General features: G+C 46.8%; 1 long non-coding RNA gene across 1 annotated transcript in view; it reads left to right on the forward strand.

The window, feature by feature from the left end:
• The first annotated feature begins 9,831 nt into the window (after positions 1 to 9,831).
• The window catches only part of LOC142591285 (uncharacterized), a 36,549-nt gene continuing 29,762 nt past the window's right edge, over positions 9,832 to 16,618 (forward strand). Inside the window, exon 1 of the long non-coding RNA XR_012830437.1 lies at positions 9,832 to 9,982. This is a non-coding gene — a long non-coding RNA (uncharacterized LOC142591285). The remainder of the gene's footprint in view (positions 9,983 to 16,618) is intronic.

Consider the following 16,618-nt stretch of genomic DNA (forward strand, 5'->3'; position numbering starts at 1 on the left):
ATGAACAATGCAAAAGTTCCAATGTGATCTGCTTGAGAGCCGCGGTGGTCAGGCTAGCTTTCTTCACTATTCCTGGAACAGCAAGGTACAGAGGCGGCTTTTTCAAGCACCACAGAGGGGATAACGTTCTTGTTGCGGGTGAGAGGCTCAATGACAAAGAGTGATGGTTGGTCGCAATTGATCTGGAGAACTCTGCCTTGGGTCTTTTCTCAGGCAAGCGAGGGAGATGGTGGTCAGGGACTCTGGATATATGGCGAACATGCGCCAGGGGTGCGTCGATAGCTATATAGGTCGTTATTGGGTGGTCTCTCGCGGTGGCAATTGTAGGTACGGTTGAAGCATTTCGAGGTAGCCCCAGACATGTTCGACGGGCTTGGCCTTGAATGCTCTGTAGGACATGGATGTTAGATTTGTTAGCATTTGGCAGCACTGGTAGAGGACAGCATTGGTAGGACAGCATTGGACATCTTAGGAAGAGCGTGCTGTGTAGTTGAAGCATAGATGCCATGGATGTGCCCCACGTTTTACCGGCAAGAAACCTTAGTATATGGGCAATAGAAGTGAGCATCTCCTTCAAGTACGAGATGTGGAGCTCCATGAAAGGTCTCTGTCGATAATAAAGTATATGAATCAGTGAGATTTTACGTAGCAATTTGGTTGGTGGGGAATAGAAATAGGGTACCAGGTCATGGGCTTGTGGGTAAAAGCGACTAAGGCGCACATCTCGGTCGAAATGCTCAGGCCTTGAGCACGCAGGTACGATGATGTTAGGGTCACTGCTTTTTGGAGCTGTGTACGCACCTGGAGACGTGTAACTGCCAAGGCCGATATGTATATGTCGTCAGCATATATGGAAAGGTTTGCTGTATATGGTAGAACGTCGGCAAGTCCAAGGATTGCAAGGTTGAACAAAGTGGGCCTAAGAACCCCACCCTGCGGGACGCCACGGCAAGTTAGATGGTCAGCGGTTCGGCCAGCTGTACTGTGCACAAAGAAGGTTCTTTCGAATACATAGCTCCGAATACACGGAAACACGTGTACCCCAATTCCATTATTTCCAGGGCATCAAAATGGCTCCATGCGTTACATTATCAATATCATAGGCGCTTTTCACATCGAGGAATAGTGCAACCGATATACGCTTGCGGTGTTTTTCTTGTACAGACGTCACGAGGTTGATGACGTTGTCAGTAGAGGAACGGCCTCTTCTAAACCCAGCCATGGCCTCGGGGTATACCTTGTGGCGCTCAAGATATCACTCTGGGCGTTCTAGAATCATTCTTTCTATGACCTTTCCAATACATCTGGATTGGGCTGCATTTCCAATAAGGCAGATACAGCCCCACTCGTAGTGGCTGGGGACCTCAACGCTCCCAACAAAGAATGGGGCTATGGTCGTCAGAGCGTCACGGGTACTAATTTAGCAACCTCGGCCAGTGAGTTAAAATTTGCTCTTATTATAGATGCTAACTTCCCAACGAGAACTGGTATCTCCACTACCAGAGATACCGCCAATCCCGGATCTTACATACTTTCGGGGAATGAAAGGCTCATTGGGACAATCTGCAGGAGAATGTAGAAAGTGATCATTACATAATTGAGGTCATCTTGCAGACGCAACCACCACCACTAAGGAAATATGAGTACATAGACTGGGATCTCTTTCGTAAGCTGCGTAAGTAAACCATCATAGATGACGAATCTTATGAAGAGCTTTTAGATCAACTAAAGGCAACGATTAAGAAAGCTACTAAAGCAGTCTCAACAGAAATCGAAGTCCCAAAAATGGACTCCAAGCTAGCTCACATGCTGGAGGCGAAGAATTCCCTTATAACCAGATGGAAGAGTCACAGACTTCATAGAAGACTTAGAGCTGAGATCGCCCAAGTTAATCGTGATATTGAAACGTACGCGGCTCAACTCTCATGTCAACAATGGGACGAAGCTTTCTCGGAAACAGACGGCAGATTGCGCAGCGGAGGCAAATGGAGTCTATTGAAGAGCCTCCTTAATGACAAGCTCTCCAGAGGTACGGCAAACTTCGGCATAAACACACTCGTCAATAAGCAGGTAACTATAGGGTGGACAGCAAGAGAGGTCTCAAACGACATCCCACACATGTACCTGTCACTTAAAAATAAATATGAGAACGAAGAAGAAATAAGGGTACCTTACTCCGGATTATCGCAACCGGACTTGGAGAGTGATTTAACTGCAGCTGAGATAAGGCACGCACTCTTTAATGTAAATTTCAGATCTGCTCCGAGTCCGCATGGCATCACAAATAAGCTTTTGCGAAACCTGGACGATGATGCCATAGACATGATCACGGTCAATATTAACAGTCACTGGAGATCTGGCATTGTCCCACCGGATTGGAGGGAGGCCAAGGTGACGTTTATACCGAAACTCGGCAAACCACTAAAAAGGAGAACCTCAGGCCCATGTCACTTACATCCTGTATTGTCAATGTAGCCGAACATGCTACTCATAACAGAATAGTAGAACACATTGAAAACCGGGAGTTTTTCAGGCACATATCATAGGTTTTAAGAAGGCATTATCCACACAGGATGCCATGCTCATGATCAAACGTGCTATTATTGACGACCCTAGCAGGAATGTAAAGAGTCTCCTAGGTTTGGATCGTATCAAAGCATTTGATACGGCGACACACAAACATATCCTACATGAAATCTCAACCTTGAACCTGTGAAGCAATTTTTGCAATTATGTGGGATTCTTTCTAGCTAATCGGACAGCTCGGGTCAAACTCAGAACAGCCACAGGTGGTCCATAGATTTTCGGCAACAGGGGCACACCACAAGGTTTGGTATTGTCCACACTTCTCTTTAACATTGCCATGCACAGGCTCTCGGCGGAATTGTCCAAAATCGCGAGCTTAGAGCATGTCATGTACGCTGACGATATTACAGTGTGGGTGCCCAGGGGGTCACTCGCAGCACTAGAACAGACACTACAGGCAGCCGTAGACACCACAGAATCCTTCCTTAAAGGCACCGGACTCATCTATCACCTAGTAAATCTGAGCTGCTGCTCTTTAGACAGGAGAGACACCTTGCGCCTTTAGAAACTCTGCCAATTAAAATCACAGACAACACAGGACAGGCATACCCAGGGTAGACACAATTAAAATTCTGGGTCTTCTCATTGACTCAAGGAGCTGAAATGCTACGGCCCTAAACAGTCTCACAGGGCAGACCAACAGTATGTTAAGGCTCCTAGGCAGGGTCTCAAATAGAAATGCAAGCCTCAAGGAGGACAATCTCATCAGAGCATATAAGGCATTCTTCATCAGTCATGTCACGTACATTGCATCATGCCTGAAATGGGGGAAATGAGAGAAGGCTAAGCTAAACACACTGTTACGCTCCGGACTCAAATGGACTCTGGGACTCCCGCAGGGAACGAGAACCGAACTCCTGAACAAGTTAGGACTTCATAGCACTATAGATAAGCTCATTGAGGTGCATTCATTCTCACAAATTGCAAGACTCTCCAACACTAAGCCAGGGTGCAAAATTCTAGATGAAGTCGGAATACTGCCTCGAGGAGGAGACGTCTCTAATTTCAAAATACCCAAGAAGGTGGAGACAGAATTACTTTTGGACGCCATACCTAGAAATATTAATCCTGTCCATAAAAAGGGCAGAAGGGAGGTCATGGCCAAATGCATTCTGGGTAAACTGCACCAACAACAAAGCTCAGCTCTATGTGTCGATGCAACTAGTTATGGATCGGGCAACCGCTACGCTATTTCCGTGGTCAATGAGAACGGTAAATTATTTAGCGTGGCGTGCTCAATTCATGCCGCCGAAGAAGCAAGCATAGCACTTGCAATTCCAATGAGGAGAAGCTCCACAATTTTTTCCGATTCCCGTACAGCTATCACGAACTACTTAGCCGGCTTCGTCTCAATGGAAGCCCACAAGTTACTTATACACAATATTAATACTCATAATTACGAGAAACTGGATAGCTCACACCTAGTCTGGTTTCCGGCTCATCAGGGCCACTCGGTCAGCCCCAATGGCTGCAATCCTAACGAGCAAGCTCACTCTGCTGTGCGAGATCTCATATGGCACGCATCAAATCAGGAACTGCTCCAGGATGACTGCGGCTCCTACAAAGACCCACTTAATACTTCTCACGAGTTCACCTCACACTGGAGGTTTTTTCAGGAGGTTTCGCAGGAGGTGTTTTTCTCCCCCCATCAGAAGCTCAACCGAGCTCAGGCAGTCACATTAGGAATGATTTAAACTATGTCTTAGCCTGCACCTTTTGTGCTTAACAAAATTGACCCAGATTTTCCCGCGGTATGTAAAAGTTGTGGACATACTCCGTGTCTATTTGATCATATGTTCTGTCTGTGCCCCAACCAAAGGGCTTCGTATCTCAACAGTGAGGACTGGAGTCGCCGCATATCCAGCGAAGTCCTCCAATATGAACTCCTGGCCGTCCGGAGAGCTCACGACATCGGGAAATCCTTTGGCCTACCGGTGCCTACGTGGATAGAGCCACCGACTTAGCCTGGGGACTTTGTCCTCGGGCCCTTGTTTCTCTTGACCAAAATAAAGTTCTTGCCATTAGTGCATGACCATTAGTACATGACCGGGGTAGTTGGAGAAGTAGGGGAGAGGCCTTTGCCCTGCAGTGGGCGTAATCAGGCTGATGATGATGATGATGCAATGCCACCTACAAAGTCGTTGCTGACTCCCGCATTTCTTTTTGGTTATCCTCCATTATTTTACACTCTAAGAAAAGTTTACAACCTTTGGAGTGCCCCTTCTGCCACACAACGATAATCGTCATCTGCCTTGATACGTTTCCTTTCTTTAACGCTGCGAGCCCGGTACTTTCCAGTAACGAACAGCATGCGCATTATCAGCATGATAGCATTCCCGACAGGAAAGTAGCGGGCGCGACGTTTTCGAGAGAGGAAGCGCATCAAGGCAGATGACGATTATCGTTTTGTGGCAGAAGGGGCAGTCCAAAGGGTGCAAACTGTTCTTAGAGTGTAGTCATTTAATTCAAGTCGCGTGATGTTTTCAGAAGCTCGGCTGATGTATCTGATGGTTGTTCTTTTGAAGCGGTAGGATTGCTGTCTACATTCCCACTGAAGAGCAATAACAAAAACAAAAATAACGAAGCACTTCGCCTGGGCATGGAAGCAGGAATATAAATGTGTCGTGAGATTTTAGTATTGATATGCAAAGGCAACTTTCCTGTGGAATGAACCTGCAGATGCGCGAGGCTATCATCCCTGCTGTGCGTCCATGCCCACTGAAGAATGGGTTCGGAGCGCTGCGTTTAAGTTCACTCGCTGTCGGCGCTGTTGACGACGTTGAAGATGCGCAGTGGATATCAATCTGGGCCGCTATCTTGTACGCGTTCGAAAGCGGACGTTCGGTTACACCTGACGTGATTGGCCTAGACTCGCCTAGGCCACGCTATCAGCCCGATCTGGACAAACGCGTAAGAAGAAACCGGACGTCGGCTTTTCGAAAGCATACAAGACAGCGGCCCAGGTGGCACGTGAACCGTGACGCACTCGGCTTTCCAGATGAGGGTAGCAGCGCATGTCAATATGGAAGCTGGCAAAGCACCCGCAGGGGAGCTTTGCAGCTTCGCAGGGGCCGTTGACTGTGCCACTGTCGTCGAAACGCTCCGTGGCTGCCGAACCGTTGCATAGCACGCCACCATGACGAGAGATAGCATGGAACTCCTAGCCAAGGACCAGGGCACCGAATGACTGTGGAATGAACCAAACGATGCATGAGGCCATCGTTCCTGTCGTTCGTCCATGGTCATGGACGCGCGAGAGCAATGTCCATAACCAATTTCGTTTGTGCTGCAAAGTGTTTCTCGTACTCCTCCAAGCGGTATATCTCATGTTGCCTCTTTTGCATGCCGCCTGAACGCCTAAAGTGTGTTATCAACAAGGGAATAGCGTGTGTGCTATTAAATCAGTTTTGCATAAACCAGGTGCATGTAACACGTGCGTATGCATGTGTTACGGGAAATGTTGGCTAATGTTAAAAGAAATTTCACCTAATTAGATTATTTTATCAATAAATACCCATTTTCATGAATTCTTAGTTAATGTTTGCCCATTTGCTTAAAATAGTGGTAAGTTGTAATATTGAATTGTAATGAATTGTAGTTATATTGAGTTATAGTCAAGTCATGATGGTGGTCAGTGCACTACGTAAAACAAAGGACAAACAGCCAAGAAGGTACCGAGGACACAGCGCTACCATCCTACTAAATTTTCTCGGACCATCGTAGGCTTATATACGGGGAAAATGAGAAAAAAACAACCAACCTAAAACTGACTAAGCTTTTGAAGCGCGACACGAGCTCTAAGAAAATCGTGTCGGAAAAAATCGGAAAGGGGATTTCCTCCACACAAAACATGAACACTCCCCGCTCTGGGTGACGTAGCCTTTCGGATTTCTTCCCACATGGGTTCTTTAAATAATGCTTTGCGGTTTAAAAGGTTTGTTGATTCTTTGCTTGTTTATTGTCCTCGTTTTCCGCGTACATATGCCTATGGTTTTCTGATAAAGTTTAGTTGGACGACAACAGTGTGGCCTTGCTACCTTCTCGATTTTTTGTCCCTTGTTCTGCGTAATGCGCTGATCGCCATCATGATTGGGAATTTGTTAGATCTGAGTACGATATTCTCGTTTCTGCGTTGCCCCCATTGGATAATTTATTACAATAAAAGCTTCCGTGATGCACCGGCAGGAATACACGGCTTGGAAACAATATCGTTGGTTCGATTTTAGATTGCGCATCTTTATGGATGACAGTGTGGTGAATAGACAAAGCGTGATAAACAACCAAAGTACACAAACCTGTCGTTTACCATGACCCTATAAGTAAAATTATTATTCCCATCTCCTGATGTCAAGCTTACGCAGCTTCCGACATGTAGCCGGTAGCGTCCTTTAAACCCTCCTCATTTATAGGAGGGCAGATTTGTTTGCTTTCAAAGCGAGAAGCATAGCCTATTTTGACCGATTTAAAAGCGAGGCTTCTTATAGCTAACCTCGCCGGGTTTTCGTGACCGTAGCGGCTACATGGTGTAAGAGTTGGGGTCGGACATGTCAAAAGAGGTAGCTGGCCCATGTCGCCGTCCGAGTAATCTACGCCAAGGACGTTGTTGAAGGAACGGACACGTTCTCATCGACAACGAGGAGCATTAGATTTATTTACAGTACCTACATGAGGAATAGAGAACATTACGTCTCATCAGTCTAGCGTGATTGAATTTAAGCATAGCCTGAGGAACCGGAAAAGTCCGCTTAAATCCGCCTCTCCCCTCCCTAGATTCCTAGGCCTGTAAGATCTGGCGCCGCCCCTTCCTCTGTTCGGAGCGTACAATGCCGCCGAAGGATCCGCGTTGAGGGCAAGCGTGCGCGAAATCACTGCGGCACGTTGTTCACTGCATACACATAAAGGAGGGGAGTTTCGTAGACAAGCATTGTAACGCTTGTCTCGAACTGGCGGGTCTTAATTCCTGGGTCGACCCAGCAATTAGCTGGAGCGTCTATCAAACATCCTTGGCGGCTAACAGTGGCCGTGAGGAAACGGCGTAGAATGCCCTTTTCAACGAGTTTCTTGCTGCCATCGTCGGGAACAGCGGAAGCGAACCACCCATTAACACTCTATCCGCTAAACGTGTCTCGCCTTACTCACACCGCTGGTCTGTTCTAGGGGACATATTGTTAGGTTCACGAAGCCATTAGTCGCAAGGGTGCAGGAGAGGCTCGAAAGTCACTTCCCCCGCTGGCTGGTCTTCGAAGTGGTTGTTCTCTTGCTAAATGGGCCAACCAATCACTGCGCAGGACGCACGCAACGTCTCCGCCGCTGGGTTCCTTGCACTGCCACCTAATGGCGCTCGCTTCCACGCATCCGTGGCAGCGGTGGCCGTGCGGATCAAAGAAGGAAATAAACAACAACAACAACAACAACAACAAAAATTTTGTATCTATTCTTTATGCACTCCCGCAAAGCGTCGTGGTGTGTAGATCCCGACTCGTTGAATCTGTTACTTTTGTGGATGTGTGTAATTGGCGGACAAGAGGCGAGGAGGTCGCATAAGTCTAGAGGGTTTCAGTCGGAACGAGCTAACGCAGTGAAAGGTACTTGGAGGAGGAGGGTAGTGCCGGCGTCTGCGATTGGCGCATTCCCCTCGCTTTGCTTGAGGCCGTTGGTCGAAAATCGCAGCGGCGTGCAATGGAAGGTTAAAAATGGCGCTAAAGAGATCCTCAGCGCAGAAGAGCTGGCGCAGAGGAGCACATTAACGACCCCTTTCGCAGACGTGCCGAAAGGGCTCGACCACATTACACGACCACGCAGAAATGGTTATTATAGGCACATCTATCCCTATTCCCGGCAGCTCAGAGTAGCAGTGCCAGAGTGATCGATGCGCAGACATCTTCTATTCCTTTCGCAACGCGGCAGTGTCCGGGAATTCTGAAAAAAAAAATCAAGTTTTGTTCGACATATTATTGTATCTTCATTGCGTACAGGGCAGTTTGACGAGCTGAGCCATCGCAGTTTTTTGATGTCGTGTGAAAGACTGGTGAAATTGCCACAGCGCGAAAATTTTCGCCCATAGCCGATAGTTATTGCAAAAAAAGTGTAGAATAGGAAATTATTATTTATCTTTTGTTTCATCAATTCATGCATGATCAGTGTTGAAACGTCATATCAGATTGGAAGTTTTTCGCAGTTTTCTTGATGCCGCGTCACAGACAGACAGTGGGCGTGGCTAGAAAAATGATTGACCAATCGTGGAAGACTCATTACAGGAACGTATACAAATATTCCTTAGCAAACAGGGCGAATAACGGGAAACAGAAAAGAGGCACACGATGCAGGCGCTGACTTCCAACAAGTATGTTTATTTCGCGAGCGCAGAATATATAGGCATGGAAATAATAGTAAAAACATAAATGGCATGCCAACAGGAAAATAATGACTTGAGATTGCAGGCGGACGGAGATAGGCTAAATTTGCAGCTACGCGATTTCCCTGTCTGGTAACTGGATGGATGGTAAACTGATGCATGAAGGTCCACGTTGGGGGATGGCGTATGCTTCGATGATTTCGCGCGTGCGCTGGTCAACGTTCTTTTGAATGACAGTGACTTTTCTAGAATAGGGGACGCATTCACAGGAATTACAATGCAGAGCAAGATTGCTGCTGTAATTTTGTTTTATGTTGTTGTCGTGCTCCCGGAGGCTATCAGTGAGGCAGCGTCCTGTTTGTCTTACGTAGAAGCGCCCGCACCCCTTTAAAGGTATTTTATAAATAACTCCTGCGTTGCAGCTGGTGAGGGCCCCTGATGTTTGAAGTACGCGCCTGTGACGTGTGCCTCTTTTCTGTGTCCCGTTACTCGCGCTGTTTGCTAAAGAATGTGTTCGTACCAACAAGCCCGTCTAGCTACTATTCTGAAGTATAGAAATAGTTTGAAATAGCTTCACGTTATGGGCACCCCTAGTTAATAAGTGGTTTCTAAGAAAATATATACTTTACTGCTACTAACAACGGGGGCAAACGTGCCCGCTTCTAAAGCAAATAGTCGGAGTTTCTATTTGCGCAGCTGTGCTGTGTTTTTTAGGATCTATAACGGGCTTCTTATGGCATAGAACTTGCTTTCGATAGAAAAAGATGTCATGCCGCGCAGAAGAAAACTTTCATAAAAATTCTGAAATCTTTTCGTTTTTGCGTGGTCCTTTGTTCGCTAGAACAATTGTTCAAGACCCTTGGCAAGCCTTTTTGAAAGTAGTGCGGAAATCGTGTTCGTGGAATGAGGGTCGACGATGCCTGCGTAAACGATTTGTAAGTAAGTCTCAAGAAACTGATCAACCAAGTTGAGAGACCAAGAACATGAATAGCGTCACTGTTATCGTGCTCCCTCTCATCATTCTGGATATGGTGATTGCCTGTGAGTGTTTCAAGTTTTAAACAGTCAGTGAATTGAAACATAATAGATTCGCTAATGAGCGCAGTTCCTATTCCAACGCTTCTTTTTATGAGGACTCATCTGTTCGTTACGTGCTACGGTCGAGCTAGGCCGGGTACCGTAGCATCTCCGGGACAGCCGAAAAAGTAAAACATCCTAATTACCACTGCACATCTCTGCGTTGAAGGATCATACTCTATGTCACTGTATGCTAAGAGCGAAAAAGTATCAGAGGATATAGTACGCCATTCTGACAACATGATTTAAATATTGCGTAACTGATAAATATGATTCGTGTGCGCAGCGCCAAAAAATGATTTCTACTAATAGGATTCTTGCAGATACCCATTTTCGCATATACATGCAGCTTGAGCTGTGTTTTTGAATAATGTGCTTAGTAGGCTACGGCTACATAGCTCCGGCTACGAATACATACAAAACAAGTGTTTTTGCAGGCTCATCGAAAAGACACAGAAGGCGAAATACCCGATATCGCTGTATTTATGTGGATGCTTCATGTGTTACTTTGTGGATACATTGTATTAGAAAAACGTCGAATGAATGCTGGGTCTCCAGCTCGCCATCACATATATCCACATGTGGCCACGTCTGAATATCCTATTAGAGTGGCCACGCTGTAACTACACGCCGTCAACAAGACGCTGTGAACGGATTTCTCAATAAGTTGTTTAGATTACTTGTGCAATTGTATTGACTTTCAGTTGTTTACGCCCCACAATTCTAGGTCGTCATCATCATGATCATCATCTTCTTCACTATATCTTTAAGTCCACTGCCGGAAGAAGGCCTCTCTGCGATCTCCATTTACCCATCTTGCGCTAGCTGATGCCAAATTGCACCTGCAAATTTGCTAATTTCATCACCCCACCTAGTTTTTTGCCATCCTCTACTGAACTTCCCTTCCCTTGGTACCTGTTCGGTAACTGTTATGGTCTGCTGGTTCCTTAGCCTACACATTACATGGTCCTCAAAGCTCCATTTTTTTCTCCTAATCTCAACTAGAATATTGACTGCCTCCGTTTGCTCTGTGATCCACACAGCTCTTTCTGTCTGTTAAAGTTACACTCAACAGTTTCCGTTCCATCGGTCCTTGCGCGGTCCTCAACTTGTTGTCGAGCGTCTTTGTTAACCGCCCAGTTTCTGCGTCTAGGTGAATAGCATCAAGTCGTACTTACTAAATGTGTTATTTCCTTGTAATGCCGGCAGTGAGATAATACCGAGGAAAGGGATCGGCCAGAGAAAGACAAAATAAGCTAAGCTGCACCCAAATGCCATTATACAAAAAAGGAAAACAAGAACGAAGGGTATGGATAGGATTGCAAAAGAAAGAAAGTATTGAATATATAAAATAGTACAAAAAGATATCTGACAAAAAGAAGACACCGCAGCAGAGATTTTATTCTAGAAGTTTAACTTACTAAATGCTTCTAATTTTTTTATTGCTGCGAAGTGGTTTTGTGGTTACGGTGAAAGCGAACTGCTAAAGCTGAGCTAAGACGCCAAGCTACTCCCTTCATTTTTTTCATTTGTATACCTTAAAGACCCGACTAGGGGGTATTACATAAGGGGTGGGCGTGCATAAAGAATAAATAAAACACTCAAATTTGCGACAACAGGTACTATGGAGTTTAGTGAAACGATAATAAAGACATTTATCGATGTCCCTGCGAAAACTGGAGCGAATTAACAAAGATTTTTGTAAATAGACACTGTCTGCTAATGGCCAGTCACCTTCGTTAATCATATTGCTGCACCAGTATTTATGATGACGAAGAGGACGATGATGTGAAGACTACAATAGATTTTAAAGCTAGCGGAACGCCCTTTCGAGCAATGGAGCGTTCCCATATGTGTCACACACTTGTATATAGCTTTACGCCTACGTGTTTTCACGTAACATATTTGGCGGAGGTGAACATTCCCTGTACTCGTCCTGGAGCTTCGCAGTGCTTAGTATGTCAAGCCTTCCGCCAAGGCTCCCGGAGACGACAGCTCGACTCGGCCGGCTCCGATACCTACATTGCACTCTTTACTCCCCAAGATCCTGGCGTATTCCCGGGAAAAGATGATGATGATATCAAGGACAGACTCAACCTGTACAAATCGTTGTACAGGTTGTACAATGATCGTTGTACAATCGTTGGGATCCCAGAGTCATGCTCGCAAAACGTGATATTTTCGCGCAGTGGCACACATCGAGTATGGTTTCGGACACACGAAGACGAGCTCACCAGCTGGGATATGCTTGAAGAAAAGGTGAGAGATTTGTTTGGCAATCCTTACCGTCACCAGCTTAGTGCTAAGAACGCGTCATACAACCACGTGCAGACGTCAACAGAGCTCTGCGTCACGAACATTCCAGACATCTTGGCTCTGTGCCGCAGAGCTGACACATATACCACGGAGCCAGACAATAGTAGCGTAGTTGAAAACTATATTTGTTATTTCGTAATGAAGTCCGAAAGGGTGGCGCCCTGAGTCCAGAGCCCCATTTGCTGCTGCTATCCGGCTGGTCCGGTCAATCAGGTACCGCTGGTTGTTCAAAGCTGTGCTGGAAAGAGAGGCTTCCCACTGGGATGGGGAGGCATTGGGCGTAGGGAGTAGGAAGGCCGGGTGGTCTGGAGCATTCCCACGTAGAATAGTAGAGGTTTGGGTGTCCTCCACAGAAAGGACATTTGTCGGGATGCTGGGTAGGGTAAAAAGTGCGGCGGAGAGCAAGGCTGGGGAACGTGTTAATTTGTAGCAGGCTTCCAAGTGGCTGCATCTGCAGGGTCTAGTATCACGCGTGGTAGAGGGCACATTCTACAGTATAATCTGTAGTCTGGCAGTATATGCGTGTATGTAAGTGGTATCTATTCCACCTTGTCCAAGGTTGGACAGGCCTCGCACCGGAGCCTGGAAAATGAAGCCTAGGGCTGTCGCATGAAAACGCTCATTGCCAGGGAGAGACGCATGCCCAGGTGTCCAAACTAGGCTAGCTAGCGGGATATGTTGGCTCATGTGTATCAATTTATGAGCCATCGGGGAAATCCGGCCTTGTGCGTAGCTTCGACATGCTCGCTGGGAATCTGTAAAAATATATCTTATCTTATCTGGGGGTTGAGCGCTCATGGCGAGAACTATGACACATTCTTCCGCTTCCGTGCAGTTGTCGGTGCATATCGTGGCTGTTAATACTGTTTCGCCCTCCAGTCGGTCATGGCTACCACTTTAGCTGCAATGTTAGGGTAGCACGCTGCGTCTATCAAGAAGGTGTGGTGGTCGTTGCCGTCTTCGCGGTGCAGTGCCATTGCACGTGCAGCGCACCTGCCTTTATAGTGTCCGGGGTGCATATTCCGAGGTATGTGGGCCACTAATATTTCCTCTCATGTTTGGTGGGATTGACAGGAGCTCGCGTGGGGCAAACTCTGATGTTAGGTATCGTAATTGTCTGAGTACGTGCCTTCCGGTCGATGTACGTTTCAATCGTTCGATCTGATTGACTTTCTGAACTTTGATTACTTCGGCCATGGTGTTGAGCAAACCAAGCTGGAATAGTCTGACTGTTGAGGTATATATAGGAAGGCTTGTCACCGTTTTCACCGCTGTGTGTATGAATATGTCTAACTAGTTTGTTTGTTTTTAGGTGAGTTGGTGGTAAGGTGCGTGATAGGTAAGGCGACTTGCGATTAAGGCCTGTATGTTGCGCATGACGTCGGATTCTTTTGAGCCATGGTGACAGTCGGTGATGTGACCTACGGATCATGTGACCTACCTGGTTGATTAGTTTCATCAGCTCTGTCAGGGTATAGGTTGCCTACGCGTTGTCTTGGACGTAGAATCCCATTAACCGCAATTCCTTTACCTTACTTACGGGTTCGCCCTCGATAGTCACCATGATGTCAGGCGGTAGGTGATATTTTTTTCAGTCAGCTGCGCACGTAAGTCCACCTGCTCGCGCAAATTGCTAGGTGACATCTGCTGCTGCTTGCAGTGCGTCCTATATTTCACCATCGGAGCCACTAGTTGCTCAGATGGTGATATATTAAGTATAAAGCGCATGCCTAATTCCCGATATGGAATCCAGTAGTAGAGGTAGTCTGGTTACAGCGATGTTAAATAGTACAGGGAAAAGCACCGACCCTTGTGGCGGGCCTTTTCCCGCAAGAGGGATGGAGTCCGAACGTATATGTCCTAGACTTATTGTTGCAGTGCAATCTTTTAGAAACGCCCGGACGTTATTATATAATTGTATGTCACATCTCGCTGCCGCTAGATTGGTGAGTATGAGGTCGTGAGCTACGTTATCAAATGCGCCTTTGAGGTCTAATGCAAGGGTGGCTTTGGTTTGTTGGGTGCTGATCTGGTTAATTATGTCTTCCTTAATTTGGAGCTGTCCGTCATGATTCGATAGCCCCGGTTGGAAACCGAAAATTGTGTGCGGCAATGAGGCTTGCTCTTCTAGGTACGGCTGAAGCCTAGCCAGGACGACGTTTTCGAATAACTTTCCTATGCATTATGTTAGCGAGGTGGGTCTCAGTTGGTGTAGAGACGGCTGATTGCCTGGTTTTGGCATCATTGTAATATTAGCATGCCGCCATCCTTGCGGCAGCGTGCCCTCCAGCCAGTGCTATTGAACGTAATTCGTTAGTTCTTTTACCGATCTGTCGTGAGCGTTTTTTAAAAGCCGTTACTCTATTCCGTCTGCTACCGGGGCGGTGTTGCGTACTATTCGATGTAGTGCCGCTCTAACTTCATGTTGTGTGATGGCTTTGTCTAATTCCGAAGGCTCCGCATGCGGATAATCTATGTAAGCCGGTGTGGGGCGTGCACCTATGCAAATGTCTTTCAGCTGTTCTATTATGACCGCGTCATCCGTAGGTGTCTGTCTCAAGATTTTTTTGAAGGGTTTTGCTGCTCGTTGCTTTAGTTTGATTGGGGTCGATCAGATTTGTAAGCAGTACCTACTTTCTTGTGGTGCCCAAGGTACCTTGCATTTGACTGCACAATTTGACTGTCCAATTGTTTCGCATTAGTTCCACTGCATAACTTTCCACGTAGGCTGTTAATGCGGCTATCGGTTGCCTCAGCTAACGATTGCGTTTCCGCTTTTTCCACCTTTTTTGGAGGCAACGGCGAGCCTCCAAAAGGTGTAATAGGTGTCTGTCGACATCGGGATATTTTGGTGACGCAGCGATGATTTTTGTTGTCGCACGGAAGTCTGCCTGAATTTGCCGTATCCATTCCTGCAGAGTTTCTGGATTCGAGTCGCCTTCGCAGGCTTTGTTGGTGCTTTGTTGCATGCGCCGCTTTCGGAACTTGTCCCAATCAGTCATCGGTATTTTGCGTTCTTTGATTTTTGCTCGCGGAGTTATTAGATGCGTTTAAGTTGTACTGTGGTCACTACTGAGGGCCTCATAAAGGTTGTGCCATCCCTGGTACCTCATGTCTTTGATCAGCGTAAGGTGCAGGCAGGTGATTTGACTGACACAGTGGCCTATTCTTGTTGGGTGGTCTGCATCTGTCAGAATTGTTAAGCCTAGTTGTGCTATCGTTAGTGCTAGCCGTTGACCCTTCGGATTAGTTGTCTCGTAACCCCAAGTTGGGTGCGCTGCATCAAAGTCATATACGATAAGTAACCGCTGCTTTGCTTCCTTTCATGCGTGTTTGAAGAGTCCGTCGAAACAGTCTGCCCGCTCTTGGGGGCGCTATGGATATCATAGCAAGGGGGAGGACGACTACTATGGCCGTAAGACCTGAAGTGGTGCCGTATATTCACAGGGTCACTCACAACCTAAGGAAGGTGGCAGGCAGGTTTGGAGTCCCCCTTGTCTTTTCAGCCCCTTTTAAGCTGGCGCGGCTCTGCCCCCGCACCTTCCGTGATCCTAAAGGAAGGCAAGGCTGTGACAAGAACCACATCAAGCCGTATACAAAATGCAATGTAAGAGTTGTGTACGAAATCCCCCTGGCGCGTGGCAAGTCCTACATAGGGCAGAGAGGACGGTGCCTGAATGATCGAGCCAGGGAACATGAACAAAAGTTAACGAAAGACGAATTGGTGCACTTGCCTGCGCACTGCAATGCCTGTCGCTGTGCACCTCTTATTAAGGAGATAAAGATTCTGGGGAGAAGCCATGACCAGACTGTACGCGAACTGATGGAGGCGTATCATATGAAAAAGAAAGGCCAAGACTGCGTTAGTGACACCTCCATTAGGTTGTTTCAACCGGAAATAGATTTTTTTTATAATTGGTTGCCACGCTAGGCTGATGAGTATTCTTATTTTCTGCGATCTGCGCATGATCTATAAGCCTATATATGCCCACGGGCTGCCGTGAATAAAACAGTTGAGAGTTACCGCCCGTGCTGTTTATGTGTTCTCTCCTTCTGTGCGCGTCTTTATTTTCAGTCAATATGATATGCAGTAAACACCAACTAGGCCAATGTGAAGTTCTGAAGCGCTATGGATGCTATTACGACTTTGAGGTGGTCCCGTAGCGCTCGTCACCCGTTTCGTGACAGAGCGTTGGTAGCGAAGACTCCGAGACAGGCGTCGGTGAGAATAACGAAAGGGATTTCATACACTATATACAGGTCATTATACAGGAGAAGATCGGA

This window comes from Dermacentor variabilis, chromosome 8 (assembly GCF_050947875.1).
Source record: "Dermacentor variabilis isolate Ectoservices chromosome 8, ASM5094787v1, whole genome shotgun sequence".
In the NCBI taxonomy this organism is placed as follows: Eukaryota; Metazoa; Arthropoda; class Arachnida; order Ixodida; family Ixodidae; genus Dermacentor; species Dermacentor variabilis.